At 46.0% G+C, this 26,797-nt stretch overlaps 1 pseudogene; it reads left to right on the top strand.

Annotated features, from left to right (window-relative positions):
- Window positions 1-15,074: 15,074 nt before the first annotated feature.
- Window positions 15,075-18,307, top strand: LOC142461001 (integrin beta-5-like; annotated as a pseudogene).
- Window positions 18,308-26,797: the final 8,490 nt, after the last annotated feature.

Here is a 26,797-nt window from a genome sequence, read left to right as displayed (position 1 = left end):
TTCTATTTATATATTTCTCTACCTATTGATTTTTTAAAATATGCATGTAGTGCTTTTTAGGTGAAAGGGATTCAAAAGTTCATGGAAACACGGAAGGAAAAGATACTGGAATTTTCCGGAAAACCTCTTGAACCCCCCTCAACACAAGTAGAATTTTTCAAAATCCAAATCTCAGCCTCTTCTGTGGGTGCATACTTGCTGTTTCCTAAAGAGAGAGTTTTTTTTTTTAATTAGGGGCTCATACAACTCTTATCACAGAGTTTTTTTTAATTAGGGGCTCATACAACTCTTATCACAACCCATACATATACATGCATCAATTGTATAAAGCACATCTGTACAAAAGAGGACCTGATGCAAAGGGCTTAAGTGGAGAGCAAATGCTTTGAGAATGATTGGGGCAAAGAGAGAGTTTTATAGGCACTTGAGGAGCTCAAGTAAATTGCAGATGAAACCACAGGATGTAAGACTTAGAACACTGGTCCAAAGCTTAATTTGCATGAGTTTGGATGAAAATGTTTTTCACTTAGCTCTTTCTTTCATCTTCTAAGGACTAGCCGGTGGATAGTTATGTGCGTGTGTGTGTGTGTGTGTGTGTGTGGTATAATTTTTTTTTTAAGGTTGAAAAAGACCTAATTACAAAGATAATTAGGATGTTTTGTTTGTTTGGGTGAATTTTCAGATTAGTTTTCTGGCTGCTTCCTTCTCTTTAACTCACCAGTCATTAAGATCCTTGAAAAGTCATATAACTTTGTTTATTCATTTTGAAAATGATGCTGATAAACATCTCTGGCAAGCTATCTCTGAATGAGACGGCTTATTTCATTTTCACAAAAGGGACAAGGAAGTGATTTGCATTTTCCTGGGGAAAGCCTTGAGTAGTACTTCTTCACCTCAGTTTATTACCGTGAATGTCCTCCGAGTTGCCCTTGCGTTGCTTTGACGCATGGTGACTCCATGAAAGACACAACATAAGGTTGCCTGGACCTGCACCATCTTCACATTGTTGTGGCACTCGGGTTTATTTTTACAGCCACTGTGGAATTTGAATGCCTTCTACCCCAGGGAGCTCCTCTTCCAACACTCTATCAGATAATATTCCCTGGGGAGCCAGAGGATTTCCATTGACTAATTTCTGGAAGTCAATCAGTAGGTCTTTCTGCTGAAATCTGTCCACCGGGAGTTACCCGGCTGGTCTTTGAAATACTGGTGGCATCACAGCCACACACAAGCTGCTCCTGTACAACAAACTGACGGAGGATGCGCAAAAGCCTAAGGGAGCCCTTAGGAGCTAGGGGATTATTTTAGGCTGAGTTCTCTAGAGAAGCAAAACTAGTGAAGCTTGTGAGATATATATTTTAATATCGAGGAAATGGCTCACACATTTATAGAAGCAGGCAAATCCCAAATCCCTTTGTCCTATGTCAGGCTGGAGGCATCTCTGGACTCAGGTAGCTGCAGAGGTTGCTGAACCCAAGGTGAACTCAAGGCTAGACTTGTGGCTATAGAGACTGTAGACCTGTAAGGTCAGCAGGTTAGCTGGCAGGCTGCTATTGACTCCCAAAATCGACAGGCAATATGACAGGCAGCTGGCTCGTGTCTAAAGAACCAGAGGTCAAAAAGCCATATGCAGAAGCCAGACATAGCCAAAAGCAAGCAAGCTTTCCTACAATATCTACTTATCTTGGAAGCAGGCCACATCCTCAAGGAGATCTCATGCACCCAGCCCAGGTGACACAAAGATTTTACTACCACTGGGGTACTCAAGTGAACACTGAGGAAAACAAGGACAATATTGTCAAGTACTTGGATTTCCCAGAGAGGTCTTTTTATTGTTTGTTTAATCCTCTTGTGATCAATGTGACATAGAGTGCCCTACATCTTTTACCTCTAGGGTTAACAGGAAGCTACTATACCACGTTTAGTACAAGTAACCACGTAGTATGGGCCTCTCTAACTCCTTGAATCTGAAGATATGGGACTCACCCCAACAACTCTAACACTAGAGATCCCTTGGGACATATCTATCCTACTAATTGCATAAAAATCCATATTACCGTCACAATGTTTATTCATTAAGAATATCTTCCATACTGAAAACACATGGTTTTAACCAAATACAATGAAAGCAGAAAATAATTCCATTTTGAAAGGGCTAAAGCATCTCACGGAAACTCACTGCCATCAAGATAACTTTCAATGGCTGAGTAGTGGGATGAAAGTTTAAACTCTGGTTTCCTTTCTTCTAGTCTGGCAGAAAGTCATATCTGTGTAATTGGATAAAGTCAGAACTTGACCCTACCTTGTGTACATTATTTCTCCCACTCGCTTTTCCAATTAGAGGTATCAGGACTGGTCCTTCTCTGGGAAGATTGATCTCAATGGAGCTCTGCATGTCAAGGAGGTGAGTATAGCCTTAAACTGTTTCTGTCTAATCAGAAGTAAAACGTGATAGGGAGGGAGATGCTGGAACACACTAAGCCAAGCTGTGATCCAAGTCGTGTTTAGCAACCTAGTCTAGTGTTGACAGAAATTAAATCCTGGATTATAAATGCAGGTGAAAACGTTCTCCTACATAAACACAATTATTAAAAGGAAATGGAAGAAAACTATGGTGCATAGTTCCTGTTAAATCATGTTTTCTAAGCCCTCGTTTTAAACAAATAGATAAGTTTTGCTTTACTTAATTAAAACACAACTGCAGCAGTAAAAAAAGAACCCCTAGTACCAACACAGAATTTGAAGCAGTCTATAAATATTGTCTTGGAGAACATCCAAAACATTTATAGCAGCTGTACACGCCTTTAGAACTGACGCAGCTATTTTCATAGACACAGGGAGTTGGTTCTTTTCCGTTTCAAGGACAGGCTAGTTGGAGGGTTAAAGGTCAGTGTGGTAGTTACATAATCAGGTACCAATTTGAGACTATGAAGAGTGAAGGGGTGGAGTTTATCCTTTCAATCAGGTCACAGCTTGATGACCTCATTTGGAGGTGCTATGGGGATAAATAGCTGCTGGAGGTGGGACACATATACTCTCTGCTTTGTATTCCTATTGACAAGCCACATGGAGCTACATGTTGATGGAGCCAGAGTCCTGGAGCTGAAGGAGTCACGTGGAGACCCATGCCAGTGCTGAGATGCTTCCGCCACCACTGGATCCACTAGACTTTCCACCCACTGGCCTGTGATCTTCCTGCATTTGGACATCATTGTATGTGTTGCATGAGTCTGAACAGGAATTCTTATACTGGTATCGGACATATGAGCTAATATCAGACTTACGGACTTGAACTAGACAGGGTTGGGATGTTTTCTTAATATACAATTATTATTTATATAAATCTCTTTCTTACACACATAAGTCTCCCTAGATTAGTTTCTCCAGTCTATCCAGACTAACATATTCATACACAAGAGGAGATATCTGTAGTTAGTTAGAGAGAGATTAGCACGCATGCACATTTATTTATTTGTTTTTAAATAATAAGCTCATACAGTTGTGGAGTCTCACAGATCTGCACTCTGGAGAGCAGACGTGAAACTGGATACTTAAGAGTGTTCATGTTGTAATACTGAGGCAAAACTCCTTCCTCTGCTGGACAGCCCACTTTTGTTCTTGCAGATTTCAACCGTGTGGATGACCACCCACAATACTGAGGATAATCTGCTTTTCTTAAAGCTCCCTGGCTGTAAATGTTAATCACATCCACAAAATACTTTCATAACAACATTTAGACCTTGTGTTTGATCTAGCCAAGTTGACACAAAATTGATGACACCAACTTCAGCTCAGTCAATGGAACTCCATGTCACCCTCCCTCGTGGGTATTAGATGCTACAATGGTGGAGCGGGCTCAAAGCATTGTATTCACCCTGATTGTCTTAAAGAGGAGACTATCTTTCTAGAGAATCTGGATCGAACTCATCTTCACGCTCCCAGGCCCAGAGCTGCCTCCATATCATTTTTATATCTCTAGCGTGGGTCTGGGAAAGCACACACATTTTAGAAGTTCAAAACCTGGCTTTCACAAAAGATACAATGAACGTGAGACAAGAGTTTCTTAGTTTCTTAATGAGGGGATCTTAAAGATAGTAAAATTAGTTCAATTTTAGTATTTTAAAGAACTATGATGCATTTGAATTGCGGTATTGGAGAAGAATATCGGAAGTGCCAGGGGCCAAACTGATCTGTCTTACAAGAAGTACCATCAGAACGCTCCTTAGAGGCAAGGACGGTGAGACTTGATCTTAGAGGCTTTGGACGTGTTGTCAGGAGAAGTCCCTGGAGAAGGACATCATGTTTGGTAGAAACCAGGAGAAATGAAAAAAAAAAAAGGAAGGCCCTCAATGAGACAGATTGACACTGTGGCTGCAACAATGTGACAGGACAAATGAGGAGGATGGTGCAGGGCTGGTCAGTGTTTGTTCCGTTGTGCATCAGGTTGCTATGGGTCAACACCGACTCACTGGCACCTAACCACCACCACGACAGCTGTGCATAGACAGGTAAAAGGGAATGTTAGGATAAAATTGATGGATTAAATATAAGACTAGGTAATAGCCTTTTAGTTCGGTCCCATCGATTCTGTTCCAATCCATAGTGATCCTGTGTACCATGGAGTAAAACACTGCTCGGTCCTACGCCCTCCGTACAATCATTCCGTACAAGTCCATTATTGCAGCCCCTTGACGCAGCTCACCGAGAGTATTCTTCGGTTCACCGACCCTCCACTCTTCTAAGCACGAGATCTTTCTTCAGGAAGAACCCCTCCTGGTAACATGCACGAAGTGTGTGAGAAGGATTGCCAGTCTGGCTTTTGAGGAATGTTCTGGCTGCCCTTTCCAATGAAGATTTGTTCATTCTTCTGCCTATACTTGGTATATTTGATTTTCTTCACCCAAATCATCATTCAAAGGTTCAGTCTTTCCTGCTCATTGTCTAACTTTCATGTGCATATGCGGATATTAAAAGTATTCAGGGGGAGGTCAAGTGCAAAGTAGCATCTTTGTTCTTCAACACTTTAGGACCAAATTTAGAAAATTTGAAGCAAATTTCCCCAGGGAAATATGTTGTTTGACTCCTTGACTGCAATTTCAAGGAACATTGATTATGGATCCAAGGAAAATGATATCCTTCACAACTCAATATTTTATCCATTTATCACAAGATTGTCTGTTGTTCCAGTTGTGAGGATTTTGGTTTTTATAACACTAAGTTGCAATCCATACTGAAGGCTTGGGCCTTTGATTTTTATCCTCGAGTGCTTCCAATCCTCGTAGCTTTCAGCCAACAAGGCTTGTCAACTGCATAACACGAGTTGTTCATGAGTCCTAATCAAATGTTGTTGCTACATTCTGATTCATACAGGCCACCATCTCGAATTATTTGCTCAGCATACAGATTGATATGTGTGGGGAAAGGATCCAGCCCTCTGGTGTACCTCTTTCCTGGTTTTAAACCCTCTAGTATCACTCCATTCTGTTCAAATGACTGCCTCTTGGCCTATGTGCAGGTTCTGCATGAGCACCATTGAGTGTCCTGGAATTCCATTCTTCACAATGTTATCCATAGTTTGTTATGATCTTCACAGTGGAATACTTTTACATAGTTGATAAAACATTTTTAAGAGTTTTCTATGTTAATCAATATCCATCTGAAGTCACCCACAATACCCCTCATTCTATGGCAAAATTTGGCTTGAATTTCTCGAAGCTCCCTGTTGATATATTGTTGAAATGGTGTTTGAATTGTCTTCAACAAAAAATTACCTGCATGTAATATTAATGATATGGTTTAATAATGTCCACATTTTGTTGGGTGACTTTTCTTTGGAATGAGCACAAATATGGATCTCTTGTAGTCGGTTAGCTAGGCAACGGTCTTCCAAATCTCTTGGCATAGGCTAACGAGTGCTTTCTGTGCATCATCAGTTTCTATGTCCATTACTGCCCTGGGGGCAGTTTTAGTCTGTCCTACAGAGTTGCTACGAGTCATAACTGACTCAATGGCAGTGAGTATTGAAAATGCCCAGGATATTGATCTTTGTGCTTTCCATGTCATTTAATGATTTTCAGTTTTCCTGGGTCCACATTTTGTACTGTCCATGCTCTGATTATTATGGGATGCTTGCAGCTCTGTCTTCTCATCTGGAGTGGTGCCCCATCAGCAAGTGAAGGTCCTGAAAGCTTTGTTCCACCCATGTCCTAAGGTCAAGTCTGTTTGGAGGATGCAGCTCTTCCCCAGTCATCATTCGAGTGCCTTCTAACCTGAGTGCCTCGTCTTCTAGCCCTTGTGCCAAACAATGCCTCACGGGTTTTCATAAGGTTTTCGGTGCCTAATCCTTCAGAAGTGAGTTGCTTATTTATTCTTCTTAATCTGACTTAATCTAGAAGTTCTGCTATATTTTTTCCCTTCAGTTCTTTCAGTTTGAGAGATGCTAAATGCATTCTTGGGGTTTTCTAGCTCCAGGTCTTTGAAAACGTTATCTTCATACTTTGTCTACCCAGCTGCCCTTTGAAATCTGTTCAGCTCTTTTACTTCATCCTTTATCCTTCCTCTTTAGCTTTTCTACTTTTAAGGCTGCGGCACAAGACCTATGTAAAATGGTCAAGAGCAGAGATGTCGTTTGAGGAGTAACATGCCTTGGTATTTTTAATCACCACCTATGCATGTGAAAGTTAGACAATGAATAAAGAAGATTAGAAAACTGGTGCATTTGGATTATGATTTGGCAAAAAAGATTTGAAAGTGCTGTGGCCGCCCGAGGAACACACATCTGTCTTGAAGGAAGTACAGCCGGAATGTTCCTTGGAATCAAGGATGGTGAGACTTGGTGTCCGATGCTTTGGGCATGAGTCCTTGAAATAGGACATCCTGCTTGGTGAAGTGGAGGAGCAGTGACAAAGAGGAAGAGCCTCCGTGAGAGCGAGAGCAAGAGCGAGAGAGAGAGAGAGAGAGAGAGAGAGAGAGAGAGAGAGAGCGCTACCATGACTGCAACCTTGAGCTCATAGAGTCTTCTTTTGCACAAAGGCTTGTTATGGGTCAGCGCTGACTCAATGGCACCAATCAACCTTCTTGTTTTAATCATCTTATTGGGGGTTCTTACAACTCTTATCACAATCCATCCATTGTGTCAAGCACATTTGTACATATGATACCATCATCATTTTCAAAACATTTACTTTCTGCTTGAGCCTTAGTATCAGCTGCTCATTTCCCCTCCCTCCTCCACCCTTCCTCCCTTATGAACTCTTAATCATTTATAAATTATTATTATTTGCATGTCTTACATGGACAGCTGTCTCCCTTCACCCACTTTTCTGTTGCTCATCCCCTGGGTGGGGGTTGGGAGTTGTTATGTGCCGATCATTGTGATCGGTTCCCCTTTCCTTCCTGCACCTTCCCTTCCCCTCCTGGTATTGCTACTCTAATTATTGGTCTTGAGGGGTTTATCTGTCCTGGATTCCATGTATTGCCAGCTGTTGTCTGTACCAGTGTACACGCTCTTGTCTAATTGGAATTGTAAAGTAGAATTTGGGTCAGGGTGGGGTGGGGGTTAGAAAGCATTAAAGAACTGGAGGAAAGTTGTATGTTTTGTTGGTGCTATACTGCACCCTGGCTAGCTTGTCCTTTCCTTGTGACTCTTCTGTAAGAGGATGTCCAATTGTTTACAGATGGGCTTTGGGTCTCCACTCCACACTCCCCCTCATTCACATCGATATGATTGTTCTGGGTCTTTGATGCCTGATACCGGATCCCATCAACACCTCATAATCACACAGGCTGGTGTACCTCTTCCATGTGGTCTTTGTTGCTTCTCAGTTAGATGGCCACTTGTTTATCTTCAAGCTTTTAAGACCCCCAGATGCTGTATCTTTTGATAGCCAGGCATCATCAGCTTTCGACACCACATTTGCTTATGCACCCGTTTTGTCTTCAGAAATAATGTTGGAAGGAAAGCATCACAGAATGCCAAGTTATTAGAACAAAGTGTTCTTGCATTGAGGAAGTACTTAAGTAGAGGCCCAATGGCTGTCTGCTACCTTAATACTTAACATGTAAATATATGTACATAGATGTATTTCCCTATTGTTATATATAAATATATTTACATATGTATGTGCCTGTATTTATACCTCTATAAATGTCCTTTGCTTCCCAGTTCTCTCCTCTCTTACCTTTTACTTTCCTCTTGTCCCACTACCATGTTCAACCTTCATTCAGCTTTCTTTAATTCCTCTTGGCTACGTTACATTTGATCAAGCCCCACCAGATATCCTATGCCCTCCTTGCCATTGATTCTAGATCACTTGTTGTTCCCTTGACCCTGGGTTTGCTGACTACCCTTTTCCTTTCCCCCACCTCCCCTATTCCCGCACCCCCCAACCATCAGTCCAGTTGTTTTCTCCTCAGATTTTTCACCTCGCCTATCTTATCTAGATAGACATGCAAAAACAATAACAAACAACAAAAACAAAAAGAATTTCATGTCTGTCTGTTGACCTTTATGAATGTTTTCTGGTCAAGTTTGATGAGGTGCCATTCCCTGCCCCTGAAGTCTATTCTTGTGATTCCTTGGGGACTTCACTTCTTTGCTCCAAAGAAAAGAACAAACTTGTCTTAAAAGGAGTACAGCCAGAATGCTTCTTAGGAACCAGTGTGGCCAGACTTGGTACTTTGGATATGTCATCCAAAAGGACCAATCCCTGGGAAAGACATCCTGCCTAGGAAAGTAGAGAGTCAGCTAAAAAAGAGACCCTCACAGACCCGGTTTGACACAGTGGCTGTAACAATGGCTCAAATCTAGCAACAATTGTGAGGTTGACACGGGGCTGGGCGTTGTTTCTTTCTGTGCGGAGTTGCTGTACATCAGAATCTGCTTTACGGCTCCTCACAACAGTTTTTAATGTGTCTTTCTGAGTCCTGGGTTAATAACGAGTAACAAAAGGCAACACTGCTCTTTGCCTGAGTTAACAAAATAAACCTAGTGGGTTTGTTGGGCATCTCTGGGTGGTGTAAACTGTTAGTTAACATACTCAGTTCTTCCCTGAAAGGCTGATTTTTTGAGTCCCCTCCGAGGTGATTTGGGAGCAGGGCCTGAGGAGCTGTATGTGAGGAAGCAGCCATTGAAAACCCCAGTATATAGTTAGTTCTCCTCTTACAAAAATAGGGTCAAGTTGTATGCAGCATGCTCTTTGGCCTTATTTTTAACTTCTGGATGTTTTTTTTCTTAACATAGACATGATTAGCTCCTGTACCAAAGAATTCATCTGCCAAGGATTCCCGGTGTGTCGCAGAGAGCATTGCAGAGAACTCCTTTTACCACTTGGTGTTGTTTTTGTTCGGTGCCCTAAACGCCTTTTCAGCTCACAGTGGCCCCGTGTGACAGAGCATGCCTGTCCCGTGGGGTTTTCTTGATTGTAATCTTTACAAAAGCAGATGGCTCAGTCTTCTTGCCATAGGTTGGGTGGGTTCTGACCACCAGTCTCTTGGTTAGCAGCTCAGCACAAAACCAACCATTTGTGCTACTAGTATGACCTATACGTGTCTGATCTATGTCCTATATTGGTGGCTGAATTAGTGAATTTTTGGCAGAAGGAAAAGTTGGGTAGAAGCCAAATTCCTCAGCAATGAAATCCTTCACTTACAGACATCACACCTCAGATGTTAGTCCAACGAGAGGATTCAGGCAACCTCTCTAGGAACCACTGATTTTTACAAAAATTCTTTTTGTTGAATAATTCCTTGTTTATAAATCTCACTCACTACTATCAAGTTGATTCCAACTCATAACAACCCTATAGGATAGAGTAGAGCTTCCCCTGTGGGTTACTAACAGTGTAAACCTTTTAGGGATAGAAAGCCTGATCGGCAGGTAGTTTTGAACTGCTGACCTTTTGGCTTGCAGCCCAGCGTGTAATCACTATGCCACCAGGGCCCTTGTTGCTTAATAAAGAAGGAGATAATGCTTTAAGTTTACATTTGGGAGCCCAAAACAGCTGCTTCGACTAATTCACCTATAAGCCAAAAGTCAGGAAATGACCAGTAAACTTGGTCAAGTTTTTAGAATTCATGAGAACCTACGTCTGTTACACAATTATTTATCATGTATTCATGGAATCTTCTTATATTTTACAGGAAGGTGCCTCATATGTATAATTGGAAATTTCCCTAAGCTAGGCAAGTAGATGTAAGTTTTACATCCACTCCGAAGGCGTACTAGGGAGCTTGAATACAGGCCTACTTCCTCCTAGTTCCCACTTGGAACAAACTAGTTCTCTGTGTCCGGCTGCCATCCTATATGGTCTGTCTAAGAGAAAGCTGACCACAAACCGTGCGGCTTCAGAGAAGGACTGGCCCCAGAGTATCAGCCAGCATGTGTCATTCCAAGCAAACTGAAGATTGCACAGACTAGTCCCTTTTCCCCGGGGTCTTTCCTCATAAGAGATGCTCTGTGCTTCATAACTCGTGAAGTCACGGCCTGCAACTCTGCCCGTCCGCATGGCATGGAGGTCTCCCAAGCAGTTGAGTAGGGAGCAGAACTGGCCTGCAGGATGAACTTGTCTTGAGCAGCGCAGCTGGTGCCAGTCTACAACCAGCACCCAGGAGACCATCCCAGGATGCGGGGGAAGCCACCATGGGACCAGTGGAGAAAGCAAGAAGGCAATGACGGTAAAGCATCTCATTCCTGGGTCTGTGGTTTGGGAGGTGTGTGATTAGAGAACACACACTCTCAGGTGCATCTTCTTTGATTGGTTCTCTATTGCAAGAGGAAAGGGGAGCGCCACCGATGAGGTGTGGTCAGTTTAAGTTGCCAAATCCCACATGCGTCGCAGAGGGAGGGCTACGCAGGGATTAGGAGAGCACATCCCACTGGCCCCAAAGACACAGAGAGCAGGCTATGCTAATGCGGGCAGTGAGCTCATGATGTCCAGGGATGAAGTAAAGCAAATGACTTGCTGCCTTGCCAAGGGTGATGCAGGCAGCTCTGGGAAGCTTTTTTTGGTGGAATGGTGCAAGAGATTCCCAAACTTGGCCTACCACTCCCCTTTGCAAAAAAAAAAAAAGACTCAGCATTCTCGCTGGCAACTAAAAATGTTTAGACTATACCTCATGATTCAGAATAAAATGTGGGTAAGTGCTTTTGCAGCCCTCTGGATCGGTCCAGCACCCCCCCACCCCCCTGAAGAGGGCTGTGTTCCCCCCATTAGGAAGCATAGGGAGCCACAGAGCAGAAAATGCCTGTTTTCTTCTCTAGAACACAGCAGAGTCCAGCCGAGGCTCCTTCTTCAGAGCCTACACGGGCTCACTACTAAGCATTAATAATGCCAACTGACTAGGAATTTATCAAGGTTCTACCACGGAAAGGCAGAGAGAATTTTTAAAGTAAACTCCATTTCAGGCACAGACAGGAACACTGCACGTAATCGAATCATATTTGAAATGCAGATGCAAAGCTTTATTGTTATCCCCTTCTTGGGTGTTTTTGTAAAAACGGAGAGCACTCAGGCTGCATGGATGATGACTTTTCTGTTTAGAAAACTCAGGCAGACGATTCCTCCTAGTCTGTCACACCCACGGTCAGTTCCATGATTCCTCCTAGTCTGTCACACCCAGGGTCAGTTCCATGGAAGAACCTGCTTGAGAAGTTTCTAGATTTGTCCTCATGTTTAGTTCAACTCCCCCCCCCCCCAACAAATGTGCTATTTATTTAAAGAGTAATATATTGGAGGGCTTGCCAAGCATTGCTGGAAGGTCCAGAACGGTGGGGGTCTTCCAGAATCATGAGTGTGTTCCTTGAGGTAGTTGAGAGCCTGAGTGGCAGAGTGGGTGATGGATGAGTTGCTAACCGCAAGGTCAGGATTTCAAAACCACCACCCACTCTATGAGAGAAAGATGAAGATTTCTACTCCCATAAGGATATATAGTCGTAGACACCCCCAAGGGCAACTCTGCTCTGTCTGATAGGGTCGCTATGAGTCAGAATCAACTCACAGTGCATTTTAAAAATAATTAATAAATTTATTATTCATTCATTCATTAATTATATAGTAATCTTGACCCCACAATCACACAGAGATACACATGCACGTACATATTTGTGAGACCAGCTTAGTCTCATATCCTAGTTATGCATATATACACACAACCTTTACTACTGCCGTGGTGAAAATACACAGATTATAAAGAAGATCAAATTAATTTGTAATGTCCATAGTGCCATGTTGATTTTTTCCCATAAAGACCAGTAGAAAACCTATCATATGTTAGCCCCTTGGGGGATGTAAGAAGGTGAGAGAAGTGCTGAGCTAGAGAGGCCGAGGGCCCAATGAATAAGGCACACACACAGATAAGTAGTGAAGGTGACAGGACAGACTGCTGTCACCAGCAATGGGGCTATCTGATGGGGCCCATGCAATACTGAATTCACATCACTGTGACCACGATTATAAAAATTAAGAGCATCATGTCTCCTTCAGTAGGAATGCCCAGCTTCCATACCCTTCCCCTGTCTCTCCCCTTCCTTCAGAGCCAACCCAGAGAGAGTCTCCCCCTGGAACCAGCACCCTGCATTCAGACTTTTCAAGCCCTAGATGGTGAGAAAGTCAGCTTGTTAGTGAAAGTCCCGCACGTGTGCTGGTTCTGTCAGAGCGCCACCAGATCACTAAGACGGAAGGGTTATGAGGTCGCGGACGAATTTGCCAAATATGCTTGCTTCAGGCTTAGGGAGTGAGTTTCATTTTGTCTTCATCACCCCCTACAACGAACATTTAATTCATCTCCTGCTAGTGCGGCTGATGGCTGGGCACCGAGGGGCACGAGAAGGGTAAATTCACGTGGATATACTTGAGTATTAAGAATGCTTATGAGTCATTCCTCTTTGGTCAGAGTCCTTCTTGTTAGGCATAGCTTTTCACCACCTACAAACGCGAGGATGTCAGCTAGCATTCACGCCGTCGAAGCAACCTCTTATTTGGTGTCTCTTTAGAGCAAAGAAGAGTGATGGGTACAAAGGAACTTGACGTGGCTCCTGGCCCTGCCAGTAAAATATGCAATTAGGGAACGGACTAATGTTAATGGGGAAAAGAAAAGGGATTCCAAGGCACGTTTTCCATCACCCACTTCCCTTTTAGTTCTTCGCCATTTTAATAAATGAGTATGCACTCTGATTTGAAAAGGTTACTCTTAGTGGTCTTGGTAAAAAATGGATGCAAAACTATTAAGAAACATAACCAAGATTGTAATGGTGATGAGCATTGCCATTTCTCTGAGGAAAGAACAATCGGTGCAGGGACACAAGACGTAGTGCGACAAAACCTTTGACCTGGAGAGGCCAAACCACGGCACTCCACGGACGCACAATCAGTGTCACTGCCTCCAGAAGCTGTCACTCCCCCTGCTGGGGCCTTGTGTTAGACCGGGTTGACGAGAAAAACAAACCCATAGACACGCATCTATGTATAAGAACGAGCTTCATATCAAACAGTGTATGTTAAGAAAACATCCCAGCCCGATCCAGATCAAGCCCATACCTCCAGTGCTAGTCCATAAGTCTGATACTAGGTCCATGGATAAGTCCCTCTTCAGACTCACACAGCTAAATGCAATGGTGCAGAATGCAGGAACATCACCGGCCAGTGGGTGCACAGTCTTGTGGATCCAATGGCGGTGGGCACACACCCAGGGGTCTGGCAGGTCTCTAGCAGGTCTCCAAGTGGCTCACGGGCAGGAAGGTGAAGCAGAGAGAGAGAGAAAGGAAGTTCCCAGAATCCTCATGAGATGGCCCTGCCCACGAGGAGGCATTATGAGGCCTGATTGACAGGCTAGACTCCACCCCTACACTTATTTATCAAGTTGACATGAAAATATGTAACTACCACAGACCTCTCCATGGACAACAGGCCAGCAGTGAAATGAAGGCGTAACTATCGCCTTGAAGAATTTGAGGAAACCAGGGGGAAAGACCTTCCCTTGAGGTAGCTGTCTCTGCTCTGGACAGTCTTCCTCCTGGACACCACTGAGGAGGAAATGGGAACATGATTTGAGAAGTACAGCAAGCCAGGCACGGCCTTCCTGCGTAAGAGAAAGGGCTTTGGCGTCATCCACCTGAAAACACAACCTGTAGCAGAGATCGCCAAAGCAGAGCTGGGTACGATGCCACCCCATGGGAAGCAACTGCACAGGGGCTTTGGATGCTCCTCCAGGACCTGCCACTGCCACACCAGATGGAACTTCAGGATCCCCTCCACCCACAACTGAGTGTTGGGGCCCAGTTTCTTCTACAATGGAAGGAACCAGGGCGCTTGGGGAGACCCCTCCCGCATTCAATCATTCAGTGTCTGGAGCTGAATTTCTTCCAAAAAGAAACCAAGACATCTGTGGTCTACTCCCCCAAACCTGTCAAAGAAGGACCCTTTCGCACAAGCCAGAATTCTCCTCTGCAAGAGTGTTAATGACTCCTTCCAATAGTTGGGTCTTCTACCAGGGAGAACAAGAGTGGATGGATCAGTGGCCCATTGCTCCCTCTGGTCTACATGGATCCCTTGAGGCGTCCCCTGAGGCCATGCACAAGGAGACCTCACTAGTTGACCCTTTAGTGACTTTCCTCCCGTGCTCCACTCACTCTTTCCACTGGCTCACTTGGACTTTCTGAGATCACCTTCCAGAAAACACTACCCGAATTTACATTCTTGGTTCAGGGCAAGCATTCAGGGATACTTGTAAAGAGAGAGAGATTTGGCCGCATGATGGTTTAAGCATGGGGCTGTTAACTACAAGGTTGCTGGGCAAACAGATGAGGCTAACTCATCCCGTGCAGATTTAGTCTCTGAAACTGTATGGGGCAGTTCTGGTCTCTCCCTAGAGGATTGCCATGAGTTGGCATCAGCTCAATGGCAGTGGGTTTGGCTTGGTTTGGGTATTATACAAAAATAGTGACCTACTCCAGGGCCGCCCGGCCTGAGAGCCTGGGCCACGGCGGCTCCGAAACTTGGCTCGGAGCACCGCAGAAGGGCTGGTGGTGGCGGGTGCAGGTCAGTGAAGCCACCAGAGCTCCTGCTGTCTCCGGCACCATGAGCCAGGACTGTGCGCCAGGCACGTGGCTGTGTCCCTCGAGCCTCGCCTTTAGCACCGTTCCTGGGCTGCATGGCCTGCTGGAGGTTGGCTCCTGGCAAGGCTGCTGAGGCCCCGTGACCTGCTCTGTATGCCTTCCTGCTCCAGTTCAGCATGCCAGTGCCCAGGCTGCCAGGTCTCAACGTGTGCACCAGTGGAAGTGCCACCTCCTGTGAAGTGTGTCTGGTCATTCACCCAAAATATGCCTGGTGCTCCCAAAAGGGCAAGGGAGGCCACTTGTACCTTCGATGGCCACATGAAAATTGTTGAGACTCTAGACACAACCCCATGAACTATGAGGATGGTGGGAGCCTGAGGTCAGCCACCTCTCAAAGTCACTTGAGGGGAGTCCTCATCAGATATGACTGTGGAGGCTACCTGTAGAGCCGGGCAGTAGCACCGATGTCCTGTGGAGCCAGTCTCTCATCTCCAGCAACGTGGGCTCAGAAGTCATCCAGAATCTGATGCCTGTGTTAGTCTGGGTGGACTAGAGAAACAAATTCACAGACACTCATATGTGTGTAATAGAGAACTTTATATCAAGAACAAGTGTATATTAAGAAAACAACCCAGCCCAGTCCAATTCAAGTCCATAAGTCTGATATTATTCCACATGTCTGTAAAGTCCTCTTCAGACTCATGCAACTCATACAATGTCTCAGGACGCAGGGAAATCACGGGCCAGTGGGTGGAAAGTCTTGTGGGTCCAGTGGCAGTGGAAGCATCTCAGGACTGGTGTGGGTCTCCATGTGGCTTCTCCAGCTCCATGGCTCTGGCTCCATCAGTGTAGCTCCGTGTGTCTTGTCAAACAGGAAGACTAAGCAGACAGTGTAAGTGTATCTGTCCTCCAGTGAGCTATTTATCTTCATGGTGCCTCCAAGCGAGGTCATCAGGCTTCGACCTGATTGACAGGCTAGACTCCACCCCTTCACAAGTTGACAGGAGATTATGTAATTGCCACAATGCCACAGGAGGTCAAGACTACCCTCCAGCTGCAGGTTCTAGAGGTGGAGGATCATCCCGTGGACTTGCACTACCTGATGAGCCTCTCCTTGTCTATGAAAGATGACTTGGGCAGCATCCAAAACCTGGGTACCAAACTCGCTAAGAAGATGAGGAAGCTCACTGGCAATTTTGGGTTGGGGTTAGCTCTTTCGTAAACAAGAACATCTCCCCTTTCTCCTACACAGCACCGAGGTACCAGACCAATACATGCATCGGTTACAAGTTAGTTCCAAACTGCGTCCTGTCCTTTGGTTTCCGCCATCTGCTGCCTCTTACAGAAGGGACAGCAGCTTCAACAGAGAAGTGCAGAAACAGAGTGTGTCCCAGAACCAAGATACCCCCGATGGGGGCCTTGGCGCCATACTCCAGGTGGCTGTCTGCAAGGAGAAGATGGGTTGGTGAAAGAATGCCCTGCACTTGCTGGCATTCACGACTGATGGCATGCCACACATCACGCTGGGTGGAGAACGGGGGGCTTGGTGCAGCTGCATGGTGGCCTGTGTCCCTGAATGTGACCAATGAGTACATGGCATCTAACCAGACAGACGCTCCATCCCTTGCTTTGCTGGGAGAGAAACTAGCTGAGAGCAACACAACCTCATCTTTGCAGCGACAAACCCCATTATATGCTCTGTGCAGATTTTATAGCCCCGATGTCTGGAACAACAGTAAAGATTCTTCAGACTCCAAAATATATTATTCCATTGATTATCAATGTAAATAATAGTATTCGGTCTAATGAGGAGCTGTCAGTCTGGGGCCAGCCTGGGGATCTCAAACTCTTCTTCACATCTACCTGCCGAGATAGTATGTCCTACCCTGGTCAGAGGATGTGTCAGGGCCTCAAGAGTGGGCATATGACAACCTTTGATGTGTTGGTCAAGACCTGGAGCTACCTCAGGAGGAGAAACGGCGCAGAAGTTCACGCTGTGGCCTGTGGGCTTCCGAGACAGGCTGGAGGTGGGGCTCACTTACCAGTGAACGTGCGGCCACAGCGCCGGCTGGAGCCAGACAGTGCCAGATGCCATGGCAATGGGACTTAGGTCTGCGGCCTGTGTGAGTGAAGCCCCAGCCGCTTGGGCACCTGGTGCAAGGACCAGGGAGGGGAGAACCAGGGCAGGTAGCAGACCCTGTGCCTGGAGGCCAGGGGAAGCCTTGCTGTGCAGCTGTCACTGGTCTTCTTGCTCTGAGGTTGAGTTCGGCAAGATCTGTGGGTCTTTCAGCGAGTGCAGCAACTTCTCCTGTGCCAGGAACGAGGGTGTCCTCTGCTCAGGCCATGGCAGGTTACATCAGGGACAACTGTAACTGCTCGACAGACATCAGCACCTGCCAGGCCAAGGGCGGCCAGATCTACAGCGACCCTGGATACTGTGTCTGTGGGCAGTGCCGGTGCACAGAGCCGGGAGGCTTTGGGGAGACATGAGAAGTGTCCAACCTGCCCCGATGCTTGGAGCACCAAGAGAGACTGTGTCAAGTGCTTGCTGCTTCACTCAGGGAACCAAGCAGGTACCCAGGCATGTCACAACTCTTGCAACGACGAGGTGATCACCTGGGTGGACAGCATTGTGAAAGATGACCAGATGGCTCGGCTTTCTTCCTACAAAAGTGCCCAGGACGGTGTCATGATGTTCACCTCTGGGGAGGCGCCCAGGGGGAAGACCAAGTTGAGGGTCCTCAAAGAGGCAGAGTGTGGGCTGCCCCCAGCGCCATGACCCTCCTGCTGGCTGTGGCGGGCAGCATCCTCCTGGTCAGCATTGTGCTCTTGGTCCTCTGGCAGCTGCTCTTGCCAAGTTCCAGGACAAGCGATCCAGGGCCTGCTATGAAACGGCTTCAAACCCTCTGTTTAGAAAGCCCATCTCCACACACACCGTGGACTTCACCTTCAACAAGTTCAACAAAGCTTACAATGGCACAGTGGATGGAGGGTGGGTTGAGGTCTGCTCCTTAGAGCGATGGGGGTGGGGGGGTGCGGACTGACAGCCGCAGACTTAGTGCCTCAGACAGCTGCTCGCCTCAATCTCGTCCCTCAGGAGAAGGGCTGGGAGACCTTGCAGGGAACGGGGCCAGATGAAGCCTACCCGGGAGTGCCGCCTTTCCTGCCCACCCGCCACCCATCAGGCCTCCCTTCGAGGACCTTATGCTGGGCTTTCCTACCTCACCCTCTGGGGTCCCAGGAACTGCTGAGTAGCCACTGGCTGCCTTCCCAGCCAGGAGGGAGGGGTCTCCCATCTGACTACAGGGGACAGGTGCTGGCAAGTGACAGAGTGGGCCACCAGCACCCATTCTGGCTGTCTTTCCCAGGGACTGAGTTGATATGCCATACAGAGCCAGTGCATGTATGATGCCATTCCCAATTACTGATTGTGATGTCGTTGCTCCTCCCGGCGGCTCTGTCTTGCCCTCAGGGGTGGGGGGGGTGGGATTCATGAGACGGATGGCCTCACTGTTTGCAAGTGTCACTTCTTCCCACCTGGCCCCTCCATCTGTTGAGTACTTTTGTAATGAAAGGGGAAATTACTGTTTGGGATTGGAAGTCAAGATTAAAACCAAACGACATTGGTTTTGCTTGCCGTTTTCCTCTGGGGGTGGGGGGAACAAATAGTGACCTTGGCTAGCTCACCCTTTTTTGCTGTACTCAGTGCCATCACATTGCAGCCTTCTATAGGACAGCGTTTCTGAGATTGTTGCCTCTATACCAGAGTAGAAAGCCTCATCTTTCTCCCAATGAGCAGCTGGTGGTTTCTAACTACTAACCTTGCAGTTAGTAGCCCAACTAGTAACCACTCTACCACCAGAGTTCCTCTCTTTTGCTATGGAAAAGGAAAAAAAGTAAACTAGTAGTTGTTGAAATCTCTTCCAGCACTGACTATGGCTATGTGGTAGTTACATAATCTGTTGTCAATTTGAGATTATTAAGAGTGAAGGGGTGGAGTTTAGCCTGTCAAGCAAGTAGCAGCGTGATGACCTCATTTGGAAGCACTATGGAAATAAATAGCTCACTGGAGGCGGGACACACACTCTCTGCTTGGTATTCCTGATGACAAGACACATGGTGCTGCCTGGAGGACTGGCGTTGGAGGAGCCATGTGGAGGCTCACATCAGTGCTGAGATGTTTACACCGCCACTGGATCCACCGACTGGCCTGTGAGCTTCCTGCATTCTGCGCCATTGCATGTGTGGCATGAGACTGAAGAGGAATTTATAGACTGGTATCAGACATCTTGGCTAATATCACACTTATGGATTTGATGTGAACTGGGCTGGGATGCTCTTGTATCTCAAGCTCTTTCTTATACACATATGAGTGTCTATGAAGTTTGTTTCTGTAGTCTACCTGGACTAACGCAGGCTACTTCTTTAGTAATAGTAATGTTAGTAGTTAGAAAAGCTAATGTTATTGAACATTTGTTTTCTAAATGTTTGTATTTGATCATTTCCTCACTCGATTCTCATAACAACCCCACAGGATAAATACAATTACTCCATTATACTAAAGACGAGGGATTATGAGGTCAAGAAGCTTACTAGAGTGTGCCCTACAAAGGTGTATTAATAACAGGCATTTCACCACCAATGTCTTTGTCCTCTTATGTCTCTTGTAACAGACATCCAGCTATTGACCACTTAGGTATGGCCGTCGAACTAAGTGCTCAGTGACAGAGTCAAAACGACTTAAGTCTGAGACGGAAACTTAACACACTAGGCGTGTACTCCTGCAGGATCTAGTCTCTGCTCCTTTTACAGAAACCTTTCTCAGCCGGTTACTGCACGGTGATGAGCACTCTGTTAGAGAGAATGATAGAAAGGAGAAGGGCTGGGACTCTGGAATGGCGCCATGAAGCAGACTGGACTTCTTAACCGTGGTCTGTAACCTGAGAGAGCGATGGAGGTCCACAGTTGTTCAAAGTCATGGCTTATTTGGGGAGGGTGGGACACTTTGTTACAGCCACATAGACTCTATTCTAACCAATCCAGGAATGCATTGGAGAGTTTAGCATAAGTCCTTTTGACATTATTGGATGTGCATTATGGTGTATGGACTGCCTCATCTCTTTCAAGTCAACTGGGTCATGGCAGACAAAGATGCAATCCCACCTTCCCTCCTCCCCCTAGTGTCCCACTCCCACCACCTGCGTACACTGAGCGCGCTACCTCTCTCCACTTCAGTGGCTCCACTACCTGCCTCACCAGCTGGCCAAGACGCAGGCAGGGCATGTAGTAGACTGCTGTATCTCCTAGTGCTCTCCCACGCCACTGGTTGGCTGGTACCTGTTCTGTGGCCTAACTGGCCCCTCCACAAGGTTCAGATGTCATAATTCAAAGAGACTGACTTTGGGGGAAGGCGAGAATAAACCAAGGGAGTTTACTTGAAGTCAGGGCAGCCCGTTGAGGCTGCAAAACTAACAATTCATCCTGATCCACATCTCAGAGTTGATGCTTCCCATTCCTGTTTTGGAGAGATGGAGAAGATGTCACAGAATAAGCGTCCATGGGAAGAACATTGCCCATTTGCCAATGGTGTTTTGAAGAAGAGAGGGAAATGACCATGAAGCGTTTTACAGCATGTTTGACATTTGGTGTGTTTGGTTTTAACGACCTGAGAGGGACTTCGGTCTCTAGGCATCCCTGTGTTTGTCCTGACAATGGCAGTGGAAAAAACGCACCCCACTGAGAACCACAAGACCACCTTCCTCACGTGGGGGGCCACTCAACCTGCAAAAATTTGGCCCCTCCACATGGTCACATTGCTCTGCTGGCCGATCCAGAATGAAGCCAGGTTCTCAGGCCAAACCAGAAATGTGGAATGCTGGCGGAGGAAACAGTTTTTTGGGTCCAGCTCTGCTTATCTGATTTTACCAGCATGCAGCTCTACTTTATCATAACAAGTTGTTTCCTCTGTTAAACAAGGGCAGGGGATAGTGTTGATAAACACAGTGGGCAGCCAGATTTAGCAAAAATCCACTGATGCTGATTTTCCTCCATGTGGGGGGATGATAACCAAGTCATTTTGGGTGGGGAGTGTTATGGAGTGAGTGAAGTGGGTTTGGATTTGGGATTGTGAAGATGTAAACATGATGTGATGCAGGTAAACCCTGCGAACACAAGGGCTTACAAATTCGGGAAACACAGATGTTCTTTTTATCATTATTTGGGAGTTTTATTTATGCAGTACCTTTGCCCACAAGTCACTTGAAGTACGATGTGTACTTTATTTGATCACTTCCAAACGCCTCTAAACATTAGAAAGTGTGTCCAAAGAGTGTTCGTTTCTTCTGTTCTTTTTTTTTTTTCAATAAAAAGGGGAAATGAAGGCAAGCCATTCTATGCACAGAGTGGCTAAATAAATGGCTCACGAAGGTCTATCAGTTAAGTAGAAATTTATTATAAGCAAAACGCCATCATAGGATTTCCACATCCCTTTCCCTCATGGTGAGGGCGCATCCCTTGCGCAGTACATGCAATCGCATTCCCAGGTGACAGGGGGTGGGGTGAGGATGCCTGTGGCTCAGGCCCTTCACTTGTAAGCGATCACTCTGCTGTTGTCAGCAGCCTGCCAAGTCAGCTCCAGACTCATGGCGACCACATGGTCCACAGAGGGAAATGCCGCCCAGGCCTCCCCTGCTCCATGATCGACTATGCCTTGAATCGTTTGGCCAGAGAGGTTTGGGTGGGTGGCTTTGGGAATTAGAAGAGTGGCCTTTCTTCCTTCTCCATTTCAGTCTAGAAACCTTGTTGAAAACGGTTCAGGATTCATTCTAGCAATGCACAAGACCCCACTGCAGGATGGGTGGGAGCTACCCTGGACAGGAATTAGAGGTGCCCTGGACAGGAATTAGACCTGGGCCTCCTACACACAAAGCCAAACCCACAGCCACTGAGTCAATTCTGACTCATACAGACCGTGTATGGGGTTTTCCAGACCCTAAATCTGTATGGGAACAGACAGTATCCTCTTCCCTGCAAGGGGTGGCTGGTGGACTGGACTGCCAACCTTGCTGTTAGCAGCTCAACACCTAAACCACAGAGTTGCCTGGGCTTCTGCAAGACAGATATTCTATGGCCGAGACACCAATTTTCCAAGAGATCAATACAGAGAAAGTAATCCATAATACAGTTGGATTGCAATGTTTATTATGGAAATTTCCAAACATACACAAAAGCAGAGACCAGTGTAATGAGCCCTTATGACATCATATCCACCTGCGACTATCACCAACCCATGGCTAATCTTGTTTCATCTAGACTCCTCCTACTTCCTCAATGGCTTATTTTAAGCTAGTTCCAGACATCATATTATTTTTATCAGCAAACATTTTAGGAAGTATTTCTACAAGATAAGAATATCTAAAAAAAAAAAAAACCCACCACACCCAAGCCTAATAAAATCACCATTCCATGTTCACATCAATAATAATTGACAGTAATTTCTTAAGATCACCAGATATCAGTGTTAAAATGTCTCTCATAGTCTTGTAACTACTTTTGATAGCTGTTTATTGTGGTGCTGTTTTTTTCAACCATACCTTTCAGTCCTTTCTCTCTCTGTTCTCTTTGTAATTCGTCTTGTGTCCTGTGCTTCCCCAGTCTGTCTGGACTTGGCTAATTGCACCCCTGTGTCGGCTCTGAAATGACCCTGTCTTTCCGACATGCAGGTAGTGGATTCTGAGCCTTGATCATCTATATTTTCAGGTTGGTTGTGGCAAGAGTATGATATCATTGGTGTTCGATATGTCCATAGGGCCATACGGCAGGCGTCTAGTCTGTCTGCCTTTCTGATTGTTATGTAACTGCCCTGGATGCTGATTATCACTTCAAAACAAACAAACAAAAGACCAAAGCAGATCCAAGGATTGTAAATAATAAAATCCAAATCTGAAAGAGGGGATGATGTCATAGCTTAAATCGGGAATCCCTTGTTCGGAGACGGCTACGGATGACAGTGGATTAAAGCCCACGCCTGGATTAAACCTCAGAGAATCCCCTCAGACTCATGCTGAGGGGTGTGAAGAGCCATGCGCTCAGACAGAGAGCATTCTTCATTACGGCTGGTGTACATAGCTTAAAACATAATGTCTTATCCTCTGATCTCCCCTTTGACACATTTCAACTTGTTGCAGTTCAACAAACGTGAAGGGGAAATTGCACATGGCGGAAGCCCTTGGTAAATACTCCGAGCCCAGGCCAGGGATGTGAATGACCTTACTACCCTTTAGAATGCATCGGAAGGTGGATGATTGCAGATGCAGCTGGGTTAAAATTTAACACCGTGTCATTTGACCTCCCCTTTGACCCATTTTAAATGTGTTCTAGTGTCTAATATTTTTGGCTTTCTTTTCGATTGTTTTTATCTGTTGTACTTTGTAATGGCTGTTAGTTTTTTTTTTTTTTTTTTTTGCTTTTGTTTGAATGCTTTGTGTCTATGAAATCCAGGATAGGCAAATCTGTAGAGACAGTAACTGGCTTAGCCGCTCCTCGCAGGTATGGCAGGGGAGGTTGGGAGGAAATGGACAGGCAATAAAGAGGAAGACAAACATGAAGAACGTGTTCTAAAATCGTTTGTGCTGGTGATTATACAACTCTTCTTGATAAACTTCGAATTGTATGACAGGTGAATTATAGATCAATAAAGCTGTTAAAACAAACCAAAACACTCATAGTGAATTCTCACAGTGACCCTGTTAGGTGGGATACAGCAACCTTGGGGCATGGCTCACAACACTTTCGTCTCTCGTAAGAGAGAACTGGTGGAGGGCTGGCGAGAGAGCAGGGCCAAGGGCCTTCAACATGATGGATTGACCCGGTTGCTCCAACCATGGGCGCGAGCTTCAGAAGAATGGCGAGGATGGTGCAGGACCAGGCAGGGTTTTGTTCTGTTGAGCTCTGGGTCAGAACCAACTTGATGGCAGCTTAACAGCACCAGCAACAAAGAGAGGGAGAGAGAGGGCTGGGCCTACTTCCAAGAAACAAAGCAAAACAGGAGCAGAGCACATCCTTTGGCTCCAGGTCTCTGTGCTAAGAATTGCCTAGATCCAGGAGAAGACTGGTGCCGAGACATATGGAGATGGCCAAGGAATGCCAGGCTGAAAGATGCTGAAAGGAGACAAGGACTCCACAGTGAGCCAACAGAAAGAGAAAGCTTTCCCCCTGGAGCTGGGGTTATGAATTTTGACTGTGAGCCCACTGAACTGTGGGAGAGTAAGCTGCTCTGCACCCACGCGTGGTGCTTCTGTTACAGCGACCCTAGGTGACAGTGACAACCATTCACTCAAGACGTTTTCAGTGTGTGACGGAAGACAAATTTGTCAAGGCCAGACAGAAGGAAGTATTTAATGTTTGAGAAGGAGGACGCTATGGGAGTGTAAGGGAAGATAAACAGGACTGGGAGAAATGGATAAGCATCCTAGGCGAGTGATATTTGGTGCCAAGAGAAAGAATGGGGGGTTGAGTCCCAGGAGCAGAGGCAGGAAAGTATGTGGCGTATTCTGGAAATAGCAATGGATTCAGCAAAGCTCCAGGTGAGGGGGTGTGGAGTCTGAAAAGGCTGGGATGTGAAACCACTGCTAAAATGCTCAGTCTTCAGTGGATAGCAATGGGGCATTAGAAGTTTCTTGAGAAGGAGCTTGCCTGTAGTTAAGCATTTCTTCTGAGATCTACATGTTTTCTGGCTTTGAGATCATCCCAGGGACCTAATGACTCCTTAACCACCCTCTCCCTAGCTTCCCCCCACCTTGAGTCAGATGGTGTTCCCCGCTCTTAGGTTTGTCCACTGACCCAGGATCCATGATTGTGTGGACCTTTTTGTTTGACCCTCTGTGGCTTAGACTAGCAACCCAATACCATGACTGATCCTGCTGTTTCAATGGAACCACTGCATGGGAAATTCTGAAGAGACAGATGTGGTCAACTATGATACAAATTTTGTGAATGCAGGGATCTTGACCGTTCTATAAACAGCTTCATCCCTAGCGCCTAGAATGCACCCGGTCTGGCACAGAGCAGGCATCCAATAGATACTTTCTAGCTGAATGAAAGAACTCTTTAGAACATAAATATTTTCAATACTAAGGGTGCTTCTCCTGTCTGTGACCGTGGTCTCTGTACAGGGTGGCACGAGCCAGGAATCCTCCTTTGTTTTAACTCCAACATCCGGAGGAAAGGCAGCATGTGATCCAGCGTGAGAGGTAGGGAGCCTCATAGTTTAGGTCCTAAGTATGGTGGCCACCACCTCTTCCTGAGATGGTAGAGAGTTATTCTCAGAGAAATGCTCACAGCCACTGGGTTGATGCCGACTCATAGTGACTCTACAGGACAGGGTAGAACTGGCTCCGTTGTGGATTTGCAAGACTGTAACTGTTAACAAGAGGAGAGAGCCTCCTCCTGAGGAGCAGCTGGTGGTTTCCAACTGCTGACCTTGAGGATCTCAGCCCAATACACAACCATAATGCCACCAGGGCTCCTCATCGGAGAAGCAGGGCTGACCAACTCCCACACCCTTCCTTGATTTGGAGTCTATGTGAACGCTACTGACTGCTTCCTCCTGGTTGACTCTTTTTCCCATTTCCAAGGCCATTCCTTTTTTAGGCTCCTTGGTAGACCTCCCTTTCTCCACGCCCCTCCTAACTCTCAGTGACACTAGACATTCTTTCTCAACTTTGGTCCCAAACTAAAGCTATCCTTCTTGAGCTGTTCTCATTTATCCAACAGGTGCTTGTTGTGTTCACATGATCTTCCAGGAACCACGGAAAATGGAAAGCCAAAACAAATACACAACTGCTGCCATTTCACCTCATATTCATGTGAAAGTTAGACACTGAAGAAGAAAGACTGAAGAAAAATGGATGCACTTGAACTATGGTGTCCGTGAAGAATATCGATAGTCAAAAGAAAAGTGCTCCGTCTTGGAAGAAGTACAATCAGAATGCCCAAGAGCGGCAAGGATGGCAAGACTTGGTCTCGTGTGGTTTGCACTGCAGAAGGACATCATGCTCGGTAAAGTGGAGGGACAGTGGGAAAAAAGAAAGCCTCTCCATGGGATGGATCGACACAGTGGTTGCAACAATGGGCTCAAACACGCCAGCCATTGTGAGGACGGTGCAGGGCCAGGAAGTGCTTTGTTCTGTTGTCCACAGCATCGCTGTGGGTTAGCACCGACTTGATGGTGCCTAAAAACAACAAAAGCGGCTTGCTGCCACAGAGCTTATGCTTTAGTGGGACAGATGTGAAGAGAGGCCTGTTGATCTGCTTCTGGAGATTAGTCAGTGAGGACCCTGTGGAGCACAGTTGTACTCTGACACACAAGGTTCTTGAAGTTGTTTCTTATAGATGAGATACCTTGGGAGGAGATAGCACTGGGTAAAAAGAGAACATCATTTACCTACAGGAATAACTTTAACCACCATCCAGCTCATTAATAAAATTCAGCACCGAGTATCTAGACTGGAATGGTCTCCAAACATTTCAAAATCAACTTATCAAAATGGAGCTTACCACTGCCCCTGTGAGCCCGACGTAGTTCCCACTTGTCACTTGTGAGCAGCAAGCCCATTCTACGTGCGGCCAAATCCAGACCCTACCCACTTTTCAGCCACCCCACGATGTGGTATAAATAAACAAGCAACTGATAAATCATGCTCTCAGGAGCTGAGAGTTTATTTTAGGTGATGGAAAATGTGAGCA

The sequence above is a fragment of the Tenrec ecaudatus genome, chromosome 11 (assembly GCF_050624435.1).
Source record: "Tenrec ecaudatus isolate mTenEca1 chromosome 11, mTenEca1.hap1, whole genome shotgun sequence".
NCBI lineage: Eukaryota > Metazoa > Chordata > Mammalia > Afrosoricida > Tenrecidae > Tenrec > Tenrec ecaudatus.
The sequence above is the reverse complement of the archived record's forward strand: the minus strand, read 5'-3'. Positions and strand labels throughout refer to the sequence as shown.